Below are 18,883 nucleotides of genomic sequence, written 5' to 3'. Positions count from 1 at the left end.
ATGGCAAAACACACTAACAACATATAAAAATAAAAGGGGGAATAAAGTGTCCCAAACAAACCAAGATGCTTCAACAATAGAAGCCACTGATAAAACAGTAGAATAATGTCTAAGAAGGAGTTCAGATTGTACATAGTTAAATTGACATGTGAAATAAAGAATAGTATAAGGAGTGAAATCAAAGAAAATATACAGGAAGTGAAAAATCAATAAACAGTTAGAGATTGTGGGGAAAAAAGCAGAAATCCTCAAAATGAAGGAATCAGTAAACCAAATTATAAATTCAATAGAAAGCATCACCAACAGACTAGATCACTTGGAACACAGAACCACAGACAATGAAGACAAAATATGTAATCTTGAAAGTAAGGTTGACTGTGCAGAAAAGTTCATAAGAAGCCATGAAAAGAACGTCCAAGAATTATGGGATAACATGAAAAGACTAAATTTAAGAAGTATCAGAATAGATGAAGGAGCAGAGATACAAACCAAAGGAATGCACAATCTTTTCAAAGATATAATAGCAGAAAATTTCCCACACCTAAATAATAGAATGGAAAATCAAATACAAGAGGCTTACAGGACCCAAAATATACAAAATTATAGCAGACCCACATCAAGACACATTACAATGAGAATGACTAACACAGAATAAAGATAAAATCTTAAAGGCTGTGAGAAGAAAATTAAAATTTCATATAGGGAGAAACTAATTTGGATCTCAACTGATTTCTCAAACCAGATCCTCAAGGCTAGGCAGTCCTGGAATGATATATTTCAAGCTCTGAAAGAAAATTAATGCCATCCAAGAATTTTATATCTGACATCTTGCTCTTTTTGATAAACATGTTCTTCGAAATTCACCTGTGTGGTGGGTATGGTAGAAGTTTGTTCCCTTTAACTAAGGATAATTTCCTATTATATGAACATGTCAGTCAATCTTCATGTTAATGAGTTGGCATAGGTTTGAGACTGTTGTTAATGTTTTAGGGACATTCTTGCAACATCCTTTGTAGACGTGTGCATTCACTTGTCTTGAGTATATTCCTACGTATGAAAGTGGTGAGTCAGAGTTTTTCTGTGCAGTTTAGCTTCAGTGAACACTAAAATAATATAGTGATGTTTTCTAAAATAGTGAGCATGTTTGCAGTCTACCAACCTGTACCATACAGAAAAGTACTAGTTGCTATAAAACCTCCCAAATATTTGATATTGTTAACTTTGTGAAATTGTATTGGTACATCTTAAAATGGTATTTATTTGATGAGCAATGAAATTGAGCATTTTGATATTTTCCCTTAGGAACAGCTAGTGATCAAATCAAATCATTCTAACCTTTATGCTTTACTCCATTTTGATATTTTCCCTTAGGAACACAGCACACTTCTGGGTGTGACTGTGAAGGTATTTCAAGAAATTATTGGCAAGTTGAGGGAAGTGAGTCAAAGACCCAGCCTGAATGTGAGCAAAATAGTAGGAGAGACCATTATCTCTTCTCTCTCCACTTCCCCACTTGACCAAGTACACTGACCCACTTGACCACTGTTCCCTGTGAGTGCCAAATACTAGGTTTCTTAGATTTTGAATGTGAACTTGCACCAGTGAACCTTCAGGGACTTTCAGACCTAAGGATACAAACAGGGGAGCATATTGTGCATTTTCTACCCCACAACCCCCACCTTCTTGTACTGAGTAACTACCAGTTTCCCTGGTTCTCCTGAGTGAAAATAGTCATTGGTGAACATTTCAGCCTATGTGACCTTGTGACTCAATCTATTATTCTACTATACCTAAATATTAGAGGTACATATGTAGACATGTATTTGTGTGCATGTATATATGTATGTATTCTGTTTCTCTGGAGAACATCAACTTGTACACTGACAAAAAAATTCTTCCTAAGATATATAAAGACCCAAAGAACTTAAAAACATCATACCACAGGGACACAGCCACATCAATGTTTATAGCAGCACAATTCATAATAGCTAAATTGTGGAACCAACCTAGATGCCCTTCAGTAGATAAATGGATAAAGAAAATGTGGTGTGTATACACAATGGAATATTACTCAGCAATAAAACAGAATAAGCATTCTTTAATCCAGTCAAGGTGACAGCATAAATTGACTATCACAGCTAGAAATATGCATTGGAATATCTTCTCTAAGTTGATATCTTGCCAATTTGCTTTCTGTTTTTGAATTTTAATATATTTTTTGAAAAACAAATCAAACATTTGCATTCATGGGTTCTGCATCTTTGGATTCAACCAATAATAAATTGAACATATTTCAGAAAAAATGTATCTGTCCTGAATATAACAGACTCTTTTCATGACATTATTCTCTAAATAATATAGTGGAACAAAACCACATAAAAGAGATGATTTAAAGCATACAAGGGATGGAATTTTCTACATCAGACTAATTAGTCCATCAGCTTTAAATTCACTGTCATAGAAAGTCTCAATCCACATACCACATGCCTGTAATCCCAGCAGCTCAGGAGGTTGAGGCAGGAGGATGGAGTTCAAAGACAGCCTCAGCAAAAGTGAGGTGCTAAGCAACTCATGAGACCCTGTCTCTAAATAAAAATCAAAATAGGAGTGGGGATGTGGCTTTGTGGTTGAGTGCCCCTGAATTCAATCCCTGGAATAGAGTCTTCCTCCTCTGAAAACTCATGAGCCCAGTCTTTACTGTCCACAGTTCCATCGGCATTCTGGTCTATGAGTTTTCATCAGAATCACCCATTAAACTCTGCTCACAACAACCTAAAGATTTTCCAACTTGCATCTCTAATCTTTTCAAAATTGTGCCCACAAGTTCCAAAAAGTTTCCAAAGAATCTGAAACATGTGGTTAGGTTAGTTACAGCAACCATGGTACTTCTTGGTATGAATTTTTGTTTTAGTCAACTTTTTCAAAATACCAGAGAAGAAAACACAGAGGAGGAAAAATATATTTTGGCTCATGGATTCAGATGTCTCTGACTACAGATGGATGACTCCATAGCACTGAGGACATCATGGTGGAAAGACATAGAGGAGGAAAGCAGCTCAGGACATGGCAACAAGCAAGCAGAGAGAGCTCCTCCAACCAGGGACAAAATATAAACCCAAAGAGACACCCTCAGTGACCTACCTCCTTCAGTTACACCTTGACTACCTACAGTTGCCACCATTTAATCTGCATTGGTGGATTCATTCACTGACTAGGATAAAGCTTCCATAATCCCATAATTTCACCTCTAAGCTTTTTTTCATTGTCCTGTGCATGAGCTTTTGGGTGATATCTCATATCTAAATGTAAGAGTGACATTGAGTACTTATTCAAATATTTGGTGACCACTTATACATCTTCTTTGAAAAATTGTCTCTTCATGTCTTTGGTCCATTTTAAATCATGTTTTTTTTTTTTTTTGTTTTTATTCTTGATTTTTGCTGTAGAGTTTTGTGAAATATTTAGATATCTTGAATACTAACTATTATTAGAAATATTTTGCAAATATTTTCTCTCATTATGTAAGTTTCATCTTCCTTTTGTTATTTCCTTTGCTTTACAGAATTTTTACTTCCATTTGTCTATGATTGTTTTTGTTGCCCATGCTTTTAGTGTAAAATCTTGAAAGACATTAATAAAACCAATGTCAAGGAACTCCTCCCCTATGTTTTCTTTTAGGTTTTACATTGTCAAGTTTTATATTTAATTCTTTAATAAATTTGAGTTAAATTTTGTATATAGTATAGAACAAGAGTCTAGTCTCATTCTTTGCATGTGTGTATCCATTTTCCCCCAAACTATTTGTTGATGAGATTTTCTTTCCCCACTGTGTGTTCTTAATGTTTTTGTGAAAGACTGTTTAGGTTCATTTCTAGGTTTTCCATTATATATCAATGGCTTATATATCAGCCATTTTTGCCTGTACCATAGTGTTTCCATTACAGTTTAAATTCAGGAAATGTGATGTTCTTTTCTGAGATTGCTTTGGCTCTTTATGTTATTTTGTGAATCCACACAAATTTTGCTTCAAAAATGCCACTGGGCTTTTGAGAGGGATGACATTGAACCTCTATCTCACTTTGGGTAGTATGGGCATATTTCAATTCATGGACATGGGATATCCAGTTATTTTTGTCTTCTATAGTATCTTTAATTAGCTTTCATTAGTTTAATGTATCAATGTTTTCCTTCTGTTATGGTTGTGCACATCTGTTTCCTGTTTAAAACTGCCTCTTTTAGGTTGGAATTTATCCTCCTGAGCTCCTCTAGAAGCTGCATTATTTTAGCTCTTACCTGTAGACTATGATCCTCTGTTAATTATGTTTACTGATAAGATATGGGTGAGAATATTTTTCTAAAGTCCATTTAATTTTATTTTTACACCCAATTGCTCTTTGCAAATTATTGAAAAAATGAAAAAAAATCCTCATGATCCTCTTTATTACCTTTGTTAGAAATGAGGTGATACTATATATTTGGCTCCACATGAACTCCCAGAGTTTTTTTGTATATCTACTGCAGTTGTACCTATAATTCACTCTTACAGAAGAAACATATATATGTATACATGCATATATACAACTTTACATATATATATAATTTTACATAGATGTGTGCATGCACACACACACACACAAACACACATATACACATATTCTTTCCTACTGCACTGGGAAAAAAACCCAGGCACTGTGCCTCCTGGGCAAATGTTCTTAAATGTTCTACCACTGAGCTATATTCCCTACAATAGGTTTTAAAATTAAAAATTATCAGTATTCTTTCTTCTTTAAATTTTTGTTTTCATACTAGGTTCTTTGATTTTCCTTATAAAGTCTATCATCAGTTTATCAATTTCAGGGAATCATTTGTAGACACTGATTTTATTGGAGTCTGTGGATGTATGTCTAAATTTTGGGAAAAAATTATATCTTAATAATATCAAGTTTTTTACTCTATGAACATGATAAAGCATTTATATAAATCTCCTTTAATCCACAACAGATACTGTATATACTGACAGTGTGTCCAGAGAATTTGTTAAGATTTTTCAGTTAAGTCTTTAAGAATTTATGCACAAAATTTTGTTATTAAAATATAAAAATATTTTACTTCTTTCTTTCAAAACTTGTGCCTTTTAGATCCTTGTTTTGCCTTGTGGAATTTGCTAGGACCTCCAGTAAAATAAAAGTGATTAAAGTGGATACTTTTAAAAATCAATCTAAAGAATAAATATTAAATATTTTCTCCCTGATTACGATGTTAGTTGACACCTTATCAGGAGTGTAAACAGAGCCTTCCACGATTGTTAAGGGTGGAGCACCTGAGCGTCTGTTGATGAGTGTGTTGTGCACTCCACTGAGTATTATAGAGAATGACCCAAGGATAGATTCTTGTGTGTGTGGACAGACACTGTCTGTCTTCATGGACATGGTGTCAGTACCCTAAAGGCTGAGGGCCCAGGTCCTGCCCCTCTGTACAGGCATGGCTGTCCAGGGGGCAACACTGCTAAGGCTGACTGAATGTTGGTCTTTAGAATTTTTCAAAAAATAATTTTGTTTCAGAAACTTTGGGCAAGGGAAAAAAAATGTATGGAAGAAAACGTCATGGTTCATTTAAACCAGATACCATCATGACCAGGGGCGATGGCTAGACCCATTAGAGAAAGAGGAAAAAAAAAGAAAGAAAGAAAGAAAAAAGGCCCCAAACTTCTATTTCATCCCCAACAGTTTGACACTAAACCCCTTCTGGCTGATCTAGGTGTTTGGTGAGGCAGGAGGGCAGGGAGGTAAACTCTTTGATCATAGGTGGAAATTCTACACTAAGGTTGAGACAAGGTCCTTTTCTGACATGACCACTGGGCATGGGGTGCTCAAGTGCTAACAGGAGGAGGCAAAGTCTCAGCAGCTGGAAGTCCAGTTCACCCCTCCCAGTTGCTTTGCATGCCCCTCTCAGCCCACCCTGCTCTCAAGAGCCATATCAGAGTCTGGTCAGGGCTCTGAGAAGCTCTGCCTCAGCTGGGACCAAGAGGGAGCCATGGCAGCCCCCATTCAGCTCCTCTGACTCCTGTGAGGGACCATGGGATGGTTCTGCACTCTAAAAAGTCTTTCAGTGTGGTTTGGTCCCGGGTCATGGCATTTCTCCTCAGCTAGCACAGGGATTAAAACTCAGTGCAGATGAAATTCTCTGGCTCTACTGAGAAGACCAGGTGTATGATCCAGATTACACGGTGACTCTCCTGTTTTGTTTTCAATTTCAGATGCCACTGGACATGCTCTGTTGACACAGACTCCAGGCTCCTTGTCCTTGTCTCCAGGAGAAAGAGATATCCTCACCTGCAGGTCCAGTGTGAGTATTAGTAGCTCCTTCTCCTGGTACCAACAGAAGCCTGGGCAGCCTTCCAGGCTCCTTATCTATGGTCCATCCAGCTGACGCAGTGGAGTCTCAGCCTGGTTCAGTGGCAGAAAAATCTTAACATGTAATAATTTTACAAAGTCTCTGGACACACTATCAGTATATACAGTACCCGTTGTGGATTAAAGAAGATTTATATAAATGCTTTATCATGTTCATAGAGTAAAAAACAGACAAAGCTGTTCTTCCGGAGTTGTAAGTGGCAGTGGGTCAGGCACAGACTTCACCACATCCATCAGAAGCTTGGAGCCCGAGGACTTTGCAGTGTACCACTGTTACCAGTATGGTAACGGGTATCCCACAGTGATTCAACGTGTGACAAAAACCTCCCGAGACCACTGGAATTATTTTGTTCACACCAGCTGCTCCCTCCATTGGCAGCTTCTGTGGTGCCTGCTTAGCTGTAGCAGCTCTGCTTCTGTCTGCAAAGACTTGTTTCTGGAAAGTGAGTTGCTTACAGGATTTCAGCTGATCTCCAGACTTTCCTTGGATGTAATTGCACAACTAGGTTCAAGAACAATTCCTCTGCTAAGCACATTGGATCAGACCCACATGAGTGGATGCCTTTAAAATTATACCTGATGTCCAGTTCAATATAGCGTCACTGCAACCAAGGATAAAATTATGTTTTGTGCATGTGAGATTTACCCGATCAAAGAACATATTTTAAAAAATCATCAATAGGCAGGTACATGCTTGTTATTCCAACTTCTCAGGAGGCTGAGGCTAGAGGATCACAAGTTTGAGATCAGTTTGGGCACCTTAGTAAGACCCTGTCTTAAAAAAAAAATAGTAGTGAGCTGGGGATGTAGCTCCATGATAGAGCACCCTTGGATTAAAATGCAGTACTGAAAAAGAAAAAAACAAAACAATCATGTACAAAACATGATATTATTTCATGTAATCAACTGAAAACAAACTTCTGTTGCAATTTCATAAAATTACTATTTAATAATAATGTAAATTCATTGCTATATGTCATATATGAGCTCGCTGCACAAACCAGTAGAAGTCCTAAGTTTTACAAGTTCCATACATGCTTAGTGACCTTAGAGACACATGAATCACTCATAGCATTTGTCCTGGAACTCTGAATTCCAAGCTACTCAAAGTGCTTTGTATTAGAACAATGATTTCCACTCATCCTAAATTTATGAATCAAATCAAGTAACATTCACTGATTAAGGACACATTGTTTAAAGATTTTTTTCCTTAAGGAAGCATTGAAGCCACTGAATTTTCCTGACTGTAAGGTGGAACAGAAGCATGGGGGCGCTCACTCTTGCTACACCATTTAGCAGAGATGAGGTGGGTAGAGCTCAGATAGAGGAAGATGGTTGTGGGTCAAGGTCTCTCAGCTGTTAAGGAGCATCATAGGAAAATTGGGAATCCCATTTCAGGACAAAGCTGTTCTTCAGTAGTTGTAAAGATAAGTCATCTGGAAACATGCAAAGGACACTGAGAACAACAGGTTTTGATAGAGGACACAAGTACCTGCTTTGGGTATAGTCTTGTAATTCCTTGCCCAAAATCTCTTTTCTCTTGAAATCTAAGGGTTCTAGTTAATACTTTGTGGTAATATAATTCACACATCACTCAATGCATGATTTAAATTGTACAGTTCAATGGCCTTTAGTATCTGTGAGAGTTGTGTAGCCATCAGAAGAATTAACTGCAGAACACTATCCCCATGCCAAAAGAAGCCTTGTACCAATTAGAGTCACTCTCCATATCCCCATCTACACATCAGATCCATGCAAACACAAATCCACTTCCTGTTTTTATAATTTGGCCTATCATGGGAATTTCAGAAAAATGAATTCACATTCTGTGTGGTCTTTAATAACTAGATTTCTTCATATGGTTCAGCCTGTGGTAGCACCCATGAGTTCTCCTCTTCTATTTATGATCAAGTAATATTCCAGTGTATATATATACACACTTTATTTTTCCATTCAGCAATTGATGGATATTTGGTGTACTGCTAATTTTGATGTTTTTGAATAAAACTGCTATAAACACTTATGTACTTTTTTTTCCCTGTGATGCTGGGAATTGAACCTAGGACCTACCATATGCTGGAAAAATGCTCTATCAAAAGAATTGTAGTCTAAAGATGACATTCCCAGCCTCTGGAGTGCCAATGTTCATGTGGACCAGTGCTTCCACTTGAGGGAGTCTAACCCATGGTGGGGATGCTAGAGTGCAGGGCACTCTAGGATTCACTATTCAAGGAATTGCCAGACTGCTTTCCAAACAGCTGCACCATGGCCTGTGTAATAAGGAAAGATCCTGTAAGATGACCTACGAGAACTGCTGGAATATACCAGGTTGTAAGACTCACCCCAGAGTTATTGAGAGTAGGGATCAGGCTAAGGAGGAGACGGAGAAGATGGGTCAGGTCAGGAAGAGTTGGCTCAAGACCTGGGCTATGGGACAGTATGTGGGGAGCTGAATAATGAGAAATGAGAACTTTCCAGAAAAGACAGAAAGCATGTAAGAAGGAATGCCTTGTCTTTATGCAGTGTGCCTCTCTGCAGGACCCTGGGTTTCTAGATGTCTGAACCAAAATGTCTAAAGTAGATGGCCAGGGCACTGATGTCCACTCCTTTTACTAATCAACTTCCTGTTGACAGTCCTTACTCCTCACATGAAATAGAAGGACTTTGAGGATGCAGACACTTCATGCTCCTCTTTTTGTCCCTCACTGTATCAGAGCTATGCAACACACATAATAGGGCTAAATGCATTTTCCTAGGAGAGGGCCACTGTGAGTCCCGACCAAGACACCTGGAAAATAAGTGGGTAGCAATAGGAAGAAGAGGTAATGTTTCTTACTCACTGAAGCTGCCTTCAGAGAAGCACTGAGAGCTGAGTTCTCCCATGCTGAGGGAGGGGCGCCTCTCCTGCAGACAGGAGGGCATGTGGCTCCACCTGGAAGATGTGAAAAATAGAATTTTTCAACATACCACTGGAAATACAAAAAGGATATGAAATTTTCTTTTTTCCCTTGAGATTTAGAATTTTGGACTGTGTTTAGACTATAGGAATCCCTGAATCAGAGAAATACTGAATCTGAAGGAAACGCCCACAAGCCTCTGAGATGCAGAAAAGAGTTGTCAATCTCCAGCAACATGCTCTTGACTATTCCCTTGTAAAATGAGGGAAAAACAACAAATAAGCTCAGAGAAAACCAAGGTGAAAAGATGCAGCTCCACCCTGGCTCCACCTTTGGTCTGCCCCTGACACAGCCCTTGAATGAACATTGAACCCCCAGCCCAGGGCAGGGCTTCCCATTCTCAAGGCAGCTCACTCACCTCCTCCCTTGAGTGTGCATCTACCTCCTAAATAAACCCCTGTCTGTGCCTCTGTCTGGCTCATGCTGAACTTCATTTCCATCACGTGTGCCAAGAACCCTGCTGGTCCTGGGGTGAGTCTCTCTTCCTCTGAGAACCCCAGGACCCTTCTCCACAGATACGTCCTCTCCTGGGACAGTGCTGCATTGTCTTAAAAATGTTTGCAAACAATATATAAATGCATTATATTCACAGTCTATGGTTAGAACCTCAAAATGAGTCTGATTTGTATTTTCTGGTAGTAATGGTACAGAACATGAATACTTTTAATCAATTCTGTTTAAACTAGTGCTCTGAGAAGATTTCTGAATCAATATGGAGCATGTCAGTTGTATTTCATGGCATGCTGTGACTGGAGTAAAAGCATATTTGAAGTAGTAGTAGATAGGGTAATGATAATTTTGAACAAGGAAATAAATTATTTTAGAGATGATTTCCTATCCTAACATAATAGATTTCCTGGTGAGTATGATTAAATTCTTATCTTAACAGACCAAATGTAAATAAATGCTTTATAGCAAGTGGTTTTTGACACATGCAAAGATGATGTTCAGAGTGTATTTCTACTCGCATTCACATGTGTGGTCTCACATTGAAACAAATTCTACTGACTGCACTTGCACAGTCTCCTGTGTGGGGCTGGGAGCTCTATACACACCCTGTGAGCAGCACACTCACCAGGACCCTGTAGGGAGTAGCACACAAGCCCAAGGGAGGCTCTGGATCTTGGTTCAGGAGAATCTGAGGGGCCCAGGGGATGGTGGACATCAGTCTGAGGTAGGGATGGTACAGAGCCCTGGAGAGGACATGTGGGCCTGTGTCATGGCACAGGCACCTCTCCTGGGTGAACAGGTCCAGGGCATGGCCAGGACAGCTGCAGAATACTTTCCTCCTTCCCACTGAGGCTCAGAAACCACAGACCCGCACCCCCCCCCCCCCACAGGAAGTGGCCACCACATCCTCCCTGAAGCAACCAGAAAGGCATCCTGCTGCGAGATGCCCAGTCATGCCATTGAGAGGAGCTTCAGAACATTTTTAAATAATTTTGCTTCTCCTGTCACAATCTCACCTGCCACTCTAGTCTGGGAGGATATTAACTTTGACTTCATTAACTTCCTTGTTTCTATTGTGTTTTATTTCTTCTGGTCCTTACAACACACTAGAGGTCACTCAAATACAGTTATTTATACAGTTACTTTGTTACAATTTATGGGCAAATTTTTTTTTCTGTATTTGACTCTCTTATTGAGAATATATTGCTAGATTCAGTCAATTTGCATTTCAACTTCCATTTCTCTCTTTGAAATGCTAACATTGGATGACTTTTTAGAACAGGTTTTTCATTGCCTCTTCATTTATCTCTACAAGTTTTTTGGATTGTTGGGCTATAGTTATGAGTAATACTGCACTTTAAGCTTAGATTTAAGACAAATTTGTTTTATGGAATTTGAAATGTTACTAAGTCAGAAACAAAAGGCGTAATTTTTGTTTAGGTGTAATGCCCTTAGGGATATTGTAATTGAACATCAATCACTTTTGTTTCTATCTGCATGTGATGAACAACCTTATCCCCTTTATTTGCCTTAATTGATAATTTTGGTGCAAACAGACCAAATGTAAATAAATGCTTTATAGCAAGTGGTTTATTTCCTGGGAAGAAGATGAATATGTATTGTCAAAATTAGGGTCAGTAGTCATCAGTGCTCTTAGTTGTAGTATGTGCTGCTTCCAGAAGATAAACACCAATGTCTTTTTCCTTTTAAAGATGAGACCCTTTATACACACTAAAATGGAAAGCACCCTCCTCCTCCACCCCATTCATGGAGCACCCTATTCCTTAGCAGCTCTTGTGATGAAGGTCCAGGAGAATGTCTGTCCTGGGTGCAGGTGACACTGGCACATTAAAACGGTGGGTGCAGTTCTTGCCCCTCTAGTGGAAGGAATCTGGGTCTCAGCTGAGGACCCACAGCCTCATACACAGACCAGTGAGAGATACAGGTTCTCACAGAGACTGGGGAAGAAACAGGAGCCCTGAGAAACCTGAGTCTGCATGGACAGAAAGAGTAGGAAAGCATAGAATTTCTTAAATACCATTAAAAACCACATAAATGAAAATATTCCTTGTTCTTCCTATTGACCAGAGCAAATTCCTAATGAATAATTTGATTCATCTGGTGCACAGACACAGTGAGGTGAGTATGACAGGATATTTCCTACAATGCACATGTTGTTACATAGAATTTCATATTCATACCATGATGTATAAATTCTCTTCCCATTTCATTTCCTCTTGTTTTTTTTTTAAAGCTCTTAACTCTCTACCCACAAGAAATAGGAATTTTTTTCTCCCTGTAAAATTCTTTAGAATTGATCATTCTGGAAAATTTTCATTTATTAGGTCCACAGAAAGACCATTTCTAACACTTGGTGCTAATATTCTGAAGCTGCTAACCCGGTAACAACATGTTTCAAAGTCCTCTTCAACTAGCTCAAGCCCCTTCAATTATTGAATAAACCCCAGAAGTTCAGTACCAAAGGGTTGTGCCCTGTGTGTTTCTCTAGAGTAGCTGGGAGGGGGGCACGCATGGTGGCCATGTGCCCCCTCCAATCTCTGACCCTAGACTGAACTGCTGGCACACACACATACTTGGGTCTGATGCTGTGTGATGACACTTAGGTCATGTGCACCATGGGCTCTTCATATTGGATTTCCTCCAAACCACTTTCTCACAAGAGAAGGCCACAGGATTTTATTATTTCTTCTGATCGAATTGGCTGAACCCACCAGGTGATTTGAATGCTGCTCCCTGGGGAGGACCTTCCTGCAAGGCTGACATAAAAGCTCAGCTCTAACCTGGCCTTGACTCACCAGGACTCCTCAGCTCAGCTTCTCAAAATGAGGCTCCCTGCTCAGCTCCTGGGACTGCTGCTGCTCTGGATCCCTGGTAAGGGCACAAGGAAGGAGAATGGGGAGAGAGGGTGAGCTCTGAGCATCCTCTGCTGCCTGTGTGTATTGTGTACACATGAGCAATGTGCAGTTCCTGTCCCCTGGGTTGTGCATGTGCTGTTTAAATCTGTGAGAAAGAGGAAGTTTTACGAATAAGCAAAGACTTGTAATCAGGTGAAGACTAGCACTAATGGAGCCAGATAACAGCAGATTTCCTAAAGACTCTCTATGCTTTAAACTATTTGTGTCTTTTATTGAATATTTTTACAATGTGAATCAAAGCTATGAAAAACATTTATGCAGAAATGAAAAAAAGAAAATACAAAAATTACAACATTTATATATAACCATGTGCTTCTGTCATAATTACAGGATACAATGGGGATAATGTGATGACCCAGACTCCTCTCTCCCTGTCGGTTCCCCCTGGACAGCCAGCCTCCATCTCCTGCAGGTCCAGTCAGAGTCTCCTACACAGTGATGGCAACAGTTATTTGAGTTGGTACATGCAGAGGCCAGGCCATTCTCCAAGGCTTCTGATCTATATGGCTTCCAACAGGGCCTCTGGGGTCCCAGACAAGTTCAGTGGCAGTGGGTCAGGGACAGATTTCACACTGAAAATCAGCAGGGTGGAGGCTGAGGATGTTGGAGTCTATTACTGCCAGGATGGTTTATACTTCCTCACACAGTGGTACAGCTCTAAACAAAAACCTCCCTGCTTGGGGTAGCCCAGCTGCCCATGTGCTGACTGTGTAGAAGTAAAATATACACCCTGTGTGAAAGGAACAGGTTGAGGACTCCGAAGAATAGTGCACATCCAATGCCTCTGGATAAGGCATGTCTCAGCTAGACTCATCACCGCTGCATTCCTGATATTTACCTAAGCAGCAGCAGAATGAACACGGTACCATTGTCCTTGGAACAGACAGGAACAGAAGACAAGAGATCTGACTTGTAGCTCATCCTAATTTTCTCAACCTGTGCACAGGCAGTGATTACATAAATCTATGGTCACAGCCACACAGCTGAGGCTGAGAATGGCTCATGGCAATACAAAACTCATGCATTTTTTAATATGTTGTTTTTACTGTGGTTTTTGTTGGTCAGTTAATAGTATACCTGCAGCAGGAAAATATTTGGTATTATTTAGACAGTGTGTCCCTCTCCTTCCCAGCCTTTCTACTTCCACTATTTCTAGCTTATGCCCTTTTCCAGTATAGGGAAGATGCATCACTGAACATTACTGTTCTAAAGTAAGTATCTGAGAAAACTATTCAGTTTTTGTGGTTTTCAGATACCCAGATGGTATGGGAAATCTACTCAGAAAGAAAGGTCAAAGTGTTCAGTCATAGTATGTTACAATATACCCCATTCACAATAGCCTCAAAAAAATATCTGGGAATCAATCTAACAAAAGAGATGAAAGACCTATACAATGGAAACTACAGAACACTAAAGAAAGAAATTGAAGAAAACTTCAGAAAATGGAAAGTTCTCCCATGCTCCTGGATAGGCAGAATTAATATTGTCAAACTGACCATATTACCAAAAGTGTTATACAGATTTAATGCATTTGCTATTAAATTCCAATGACATTTTTCATAGAAACAGGAAAAGCAATCATTAAATTTATTTAGAAAAATAAGAGTCCCAGAAAAACTAAAGCAATTATTTGCAAGAAAAGTGAAGCAGAAGGCATCACAATACCAGACCTTAAACTATACTACACAGCTACAGTAACAAAAATAGCATGTTATTGGCACCAAAATAGACTTGTAGAGCAATGGTACAGAATAGAGGACATAGAGACAAACCCACATAATATGGTTATGTTATACTAGACAAAGGTGCCAAAAACATTCACTGGAGAAAAGATAGCCTATTCACCACATGGTGCTGGCCAAACTGGAAATCCATATGTAGCAAAATGAAATTGGACCTCTATCTCTCAACCTGCACAAAAATCAACTCAAAGTGGATCAAAGACTCAGGCATTTGAACAGAGTTCCTGCACCTAATAGAAGAAAAATAGGCCCAAATCTTCACTGTGTCATCCTAGGATCTGACTTCCTTAACAAGACTCCTAAAGTGCAAGAAGTAAAATCAAGAATTAATAAATGAGATTGATTCAAATTAAAAACCTTCTTAGCAAAGGAAATAATGAATAACGTGAAGAGAGAGCCTACAGATTGGGAGAAAATCTTTACCATATGCACCTTGATAAAGCATAAATCTCTAGGATATATCAAGAACTCAAAAAACTTAATCCCCCAAAAATAATAAATGAGCTACAGAACTGAACAGACACTTCACAGGAGAAGAAATACAATTGATCAACAAATATATGAAAAAGAGTTCAACATCTCTAGCAATTAAGAGAAATGCAAATCAAAACTACTCTAAAATTTCATCTCACTCCAGTCAGAATGGCAATCATCAAGGATATAGGCAATAATAAATGTTGGTGAGGATGTGGGGAGAAATGTTCACTCATACATTGCTGGTGGGACTGCAAATTGGTGCAACCACTATGGAAAGCAGTATGGATATTCCTCAGAAAACTTGAAGTGCAACCATCATTTGATTCAGCTATCCCACTCCTTGGTTTATACCCCAAAGACTTATAATCAGCATACTGCAGTGACGTAGCCACATCAATATTTATAGCAGCTCAATTGCAATAGCTAAACTATGGAACCAACCTAGGTGTCCTTCAACAGATGAATGGATAAAGAAAATGTGAAAAATGTGGTATATATACTTAATGGAATATTACTCAGCTTTAAAGAAGAGTGAATTTATGGTATTTGCCAGTAAATGGATAAAGTTGGAGAATATCATGCTAAACAAAATAAACCAATACCAAAAAAACCAAAGGCTGAATGTTTTCTCTAATATGCATATGCTAATTCTCAATAAGGTGGGGGCACTAGAGAAGAATAGTGTTACCTTAGATTAGGCAGAGGGAAGTGAAGCGAGGGGAGTGGAGGGGATGTGGGAATAGGAAAGATAGTAGAATGAAACAGACATTATTACTTCATGTATATATGTGACTGCAGGACCAATATGATTCTACAATATGTATACTCAGAAAAATGAGAAATTATATCTCATCTATGTATAATATATCAAAGTGCATGAATGCATTCTACTGTCATGTATAACTAATTAAAACAAATTAATTAATACAAAAATTATCAAAAAGAAAAAAAAGGGCAGTATCTGAATTCCAATGTTGGATTATGAAAAGTTAGAGAGGATAAAAATAATAACAGTAATACAAACATTGATTCCTCCCCCAATAAAAAATAAGAATCTGAAGATTTGGGGAAGAGCATAATAAAAGAAGACATGAAGGGTACATAGGAGTAGTCAGATCTTGACACAACACCACACTTCTGGCTCACATGCTGGGCAAGGAATGCTGATGGGGTTCAGCTAGATCTTTGAACCACCTGGTCATAAACTGAGATGTATATCTTAGCAAGAATCACAGACTTGAAGAACCACTGCCTGGATTTTTCAAGTTAGGTCCTCATGTGATTGCAAACTTATGAGGAAGTAGGACATCATGCAGAACTCGAGGTTTGCAATAACAAAATGGTTAGTGAACTTCCTGTTGAAATATGCCTTAGTTATGGCATACATTCTGAATCAACCCAGTAGATCATATGCAATGTTTCAAAAGTTGTTTCTGAACAGTTATATACCTGGAATTGTTTGAGAGAGGATGTTCATTCAGAATAGACCATGTTGTTAAGCTGAACAGGACTAGAAGAAAATTCTGTGGCTGTAAAGATCAGCAGAAGGTACAGTGGGAGACCAAGGACCATGTAGCAGACATATATGAAGGACAGTCAGTGTAGCATTTTCAGGGGTGGGTAATAATGTTGCAGGTTTGCTCTCCATTTCTGTCCCAGCTACTCAATCACATTTCCAAGCCCAGACATCAACCTAAGTTTCAATGAAAAACCTCACCAGACGTTATGGGCTAAGCTCATGTCCAGTGTTGTAAGGAAGGTTTATTTAACTGCCAAACCTCAGATGTATTCTTTCCTTCCAGGGAGTCCTTTTATTTGAGTGAAGCCAGAATTTCTTTTTTTTTATTGGTTGTTCAAAACATTACAAAGCTCTTGACATATCATATTTCATGCATTAGATTCAAGTGGGTTATGAACTCCCAATTTTACCCCAAATACAGATTGCAGAATCACATCGGTTACACATCCACATTTTTACATAATGCCCTATTAGTAACTGTTGTATTCTGCTACCTTTCCTATCCTCAATTATCCCCCCTCCCTCCCCTCCCATCTTCTCTCTCTACCCCATCTACTGTAATTCATTTCTCTCCTTGTTTATTTTCCCATTCCCCTCACAACCTCTTATATGTAATTTTGTATAAAATGAGGGTCTCCCTCCATTACCATGCAATTTCCCTTTTCTCTCCCTTTCCCTCCCACCTCATGTCTCTGTTTAATGTTAATCTTTTCTTCCTGCTCTTCCTCCCTGCTCTGTTCTTAGTTGCTCTCATAATATCAAAGAAGACATTTGGTATTTGTTTTTTAGGGATTGGCTAGCTTCACTAAGCATAATCTGCTCTAGTGCCATCCATTTCCCTGCAAATTCCATGATTTTGTCATTTTTTAGTGCTGCGTAATGCTCCATGGTGTATAAATGCCACATTTTTTTAATCCATTCATCTATTGAAGGGCATCTGGGTTGGTTCCACAGTCTAGCTATTGTGAATTGTGCTGCTATGAACATCGATGTGGCAGTATCCCTGTAGTACGCTCTTTTAAGGTCTTCAGGGAATAGTTCGAGAAGGGGAATAGCTGGGTCAAATGGTGGTTCCATTCCCAGCTTTCCAAGAAATCTCCATACTGCTTTCCAAATTGGCTGCACCAGTTTGCAGTCCCACCAGAAATGTACAAGAGTACCCTTTTTGCCACATCCTCGCCAGCACTTGTTGTTGTTTGACTTCATAATGGCTGCCAATCTTACTGGAGTGAGATGGTATCTTAGGGTGGTTTTGATTTGCATTTCTCTGACTGCTAGAGATGGTGAGCATTTTTTCATGTACTTGTTGATTGATTGTATGTCCTCCTCTGAGAAGTGTCTGTTCAGGTCCTTGGCCCATTTGTTGACTGGGTTATTTGTTATCTTATTGTCTAATTTTTTGAGTTCTTTGTATACTCTGGATATTAGGGCTCTATCTGAAGTGTGAGGAGTAAAAATTTGTTCCCATGATGTAGGCTCCCTGCTTACCTCTCTTATTGTTTCTCTTGCTGAGAAAAAACTTTTCAGTTTAAGTAAGTCCCATTTGTTGATTCTTGTTATTAACTCTTCTGCTATGGGTGTCCTATTAAGGAATTTGGAGCCCGACCCCACAATATGTAGATCGGAGCCAACTTTTTCTTCTATCAGACGCAGAGTCTCTGATTTGATATCAAGCTCCTTGATCCACTTTGAGTTAACTTTTGTGCATGGCGAGAGGAGGGGATTCAGTTTCATTTTGTTGCATATGAATTTCCAGTTTTCCCAGCACCATTTGTTGAAGATGCTATCCTTCCTCCATTGCATGCTTTTAGCTCCTTTATCAAATATAAGATAGTTGTAGCTTTGTGGATTAGTCTCTGTGTCCTCTATTCTGTACCATTGGTCCACCCGCCTGTTTTGGTACCAGTACCATGCTGTTTTTGTTACTATTGCTCTGTAGTACAGTTTGAAATCTTGTATCGCTATACCGCCTGATTCACACTTCCTGCTTAGAATTGCTTTTGCTATTCTGGGTCTTTTTTTCCTTATGAATTTCATGATTGCTTTATCTATTTCTACAAGAAATGCCATTGGGATTTTGATTGGCATTGCATTAAACCTATAAAGAACTTTTGGTAATATCGCCATTTTGATGATGTTAGTTCTGCCTATCCATGAACAGGGTATATTTTTCCATCTTCTAAGATCTTCTTCTACTTCTCTTTTTAGGGTTCTGTAGTTTTCATTGTATAGATCTTTCACCTCTTTTGTTAGGTTGATTCCCAAGTATTTTATTTTTTTTTGAGGATATTGTGAATGGAGTGTTTTTCCTCATTTCCGTTTCAGAAGTTTTGTTGCTGATATACAGAAATGCCTTTGATTTATGCGTGTTGATTTTATATCCTGCCAC

The 18,883-nt window shown here is 38.8% G+C and overlaps 1 long non-coding RNA gene across 1 annotated transcript; it reads right to left on the bottom strand.

Moving 5' to 3' along the window:
* Positions 1-6,604: 6,604 nt before the first annotated feature.
* On the bottom strand, positions 6,605-12,775 carry LOC114105563 (uncharacterized). The gene is made up of 3 exons (XR_003585036.2): positions 12,637-12,775; positions 9,254-9,345; positions 6,605-7,259 (listed from the first exon to the last, which is right to left on the bottom strand). It is a non-coding gene; the product is annotated as an uncharacterized lncRNA (long non-coding RNA).
* Positions 12,776-18,883: the final 6,108 nt, after the last annotated feature.

The sequence above is a fragment of the Marmota flaviventris genome, chromosome 14, assembly GCF_047511675.1.
Source record: "Marmota flaviventris isolate mMarFla1 chromosome 14, mMarFla1.hap1, whole genome shotgun sequence".
Taxonomy (NCBI): domain Eukaryota; kingdom Metazoa; phylum Chordata; class Mammalia; order Rodentia; family Sciuridae; genus Marmota; species Marmota flaviventris.
The sequence above is the reverse complement of the archived record's forward strand: the minus strand, read 5'-3'. Positions and strand labels throughout refer to the sequence as shown.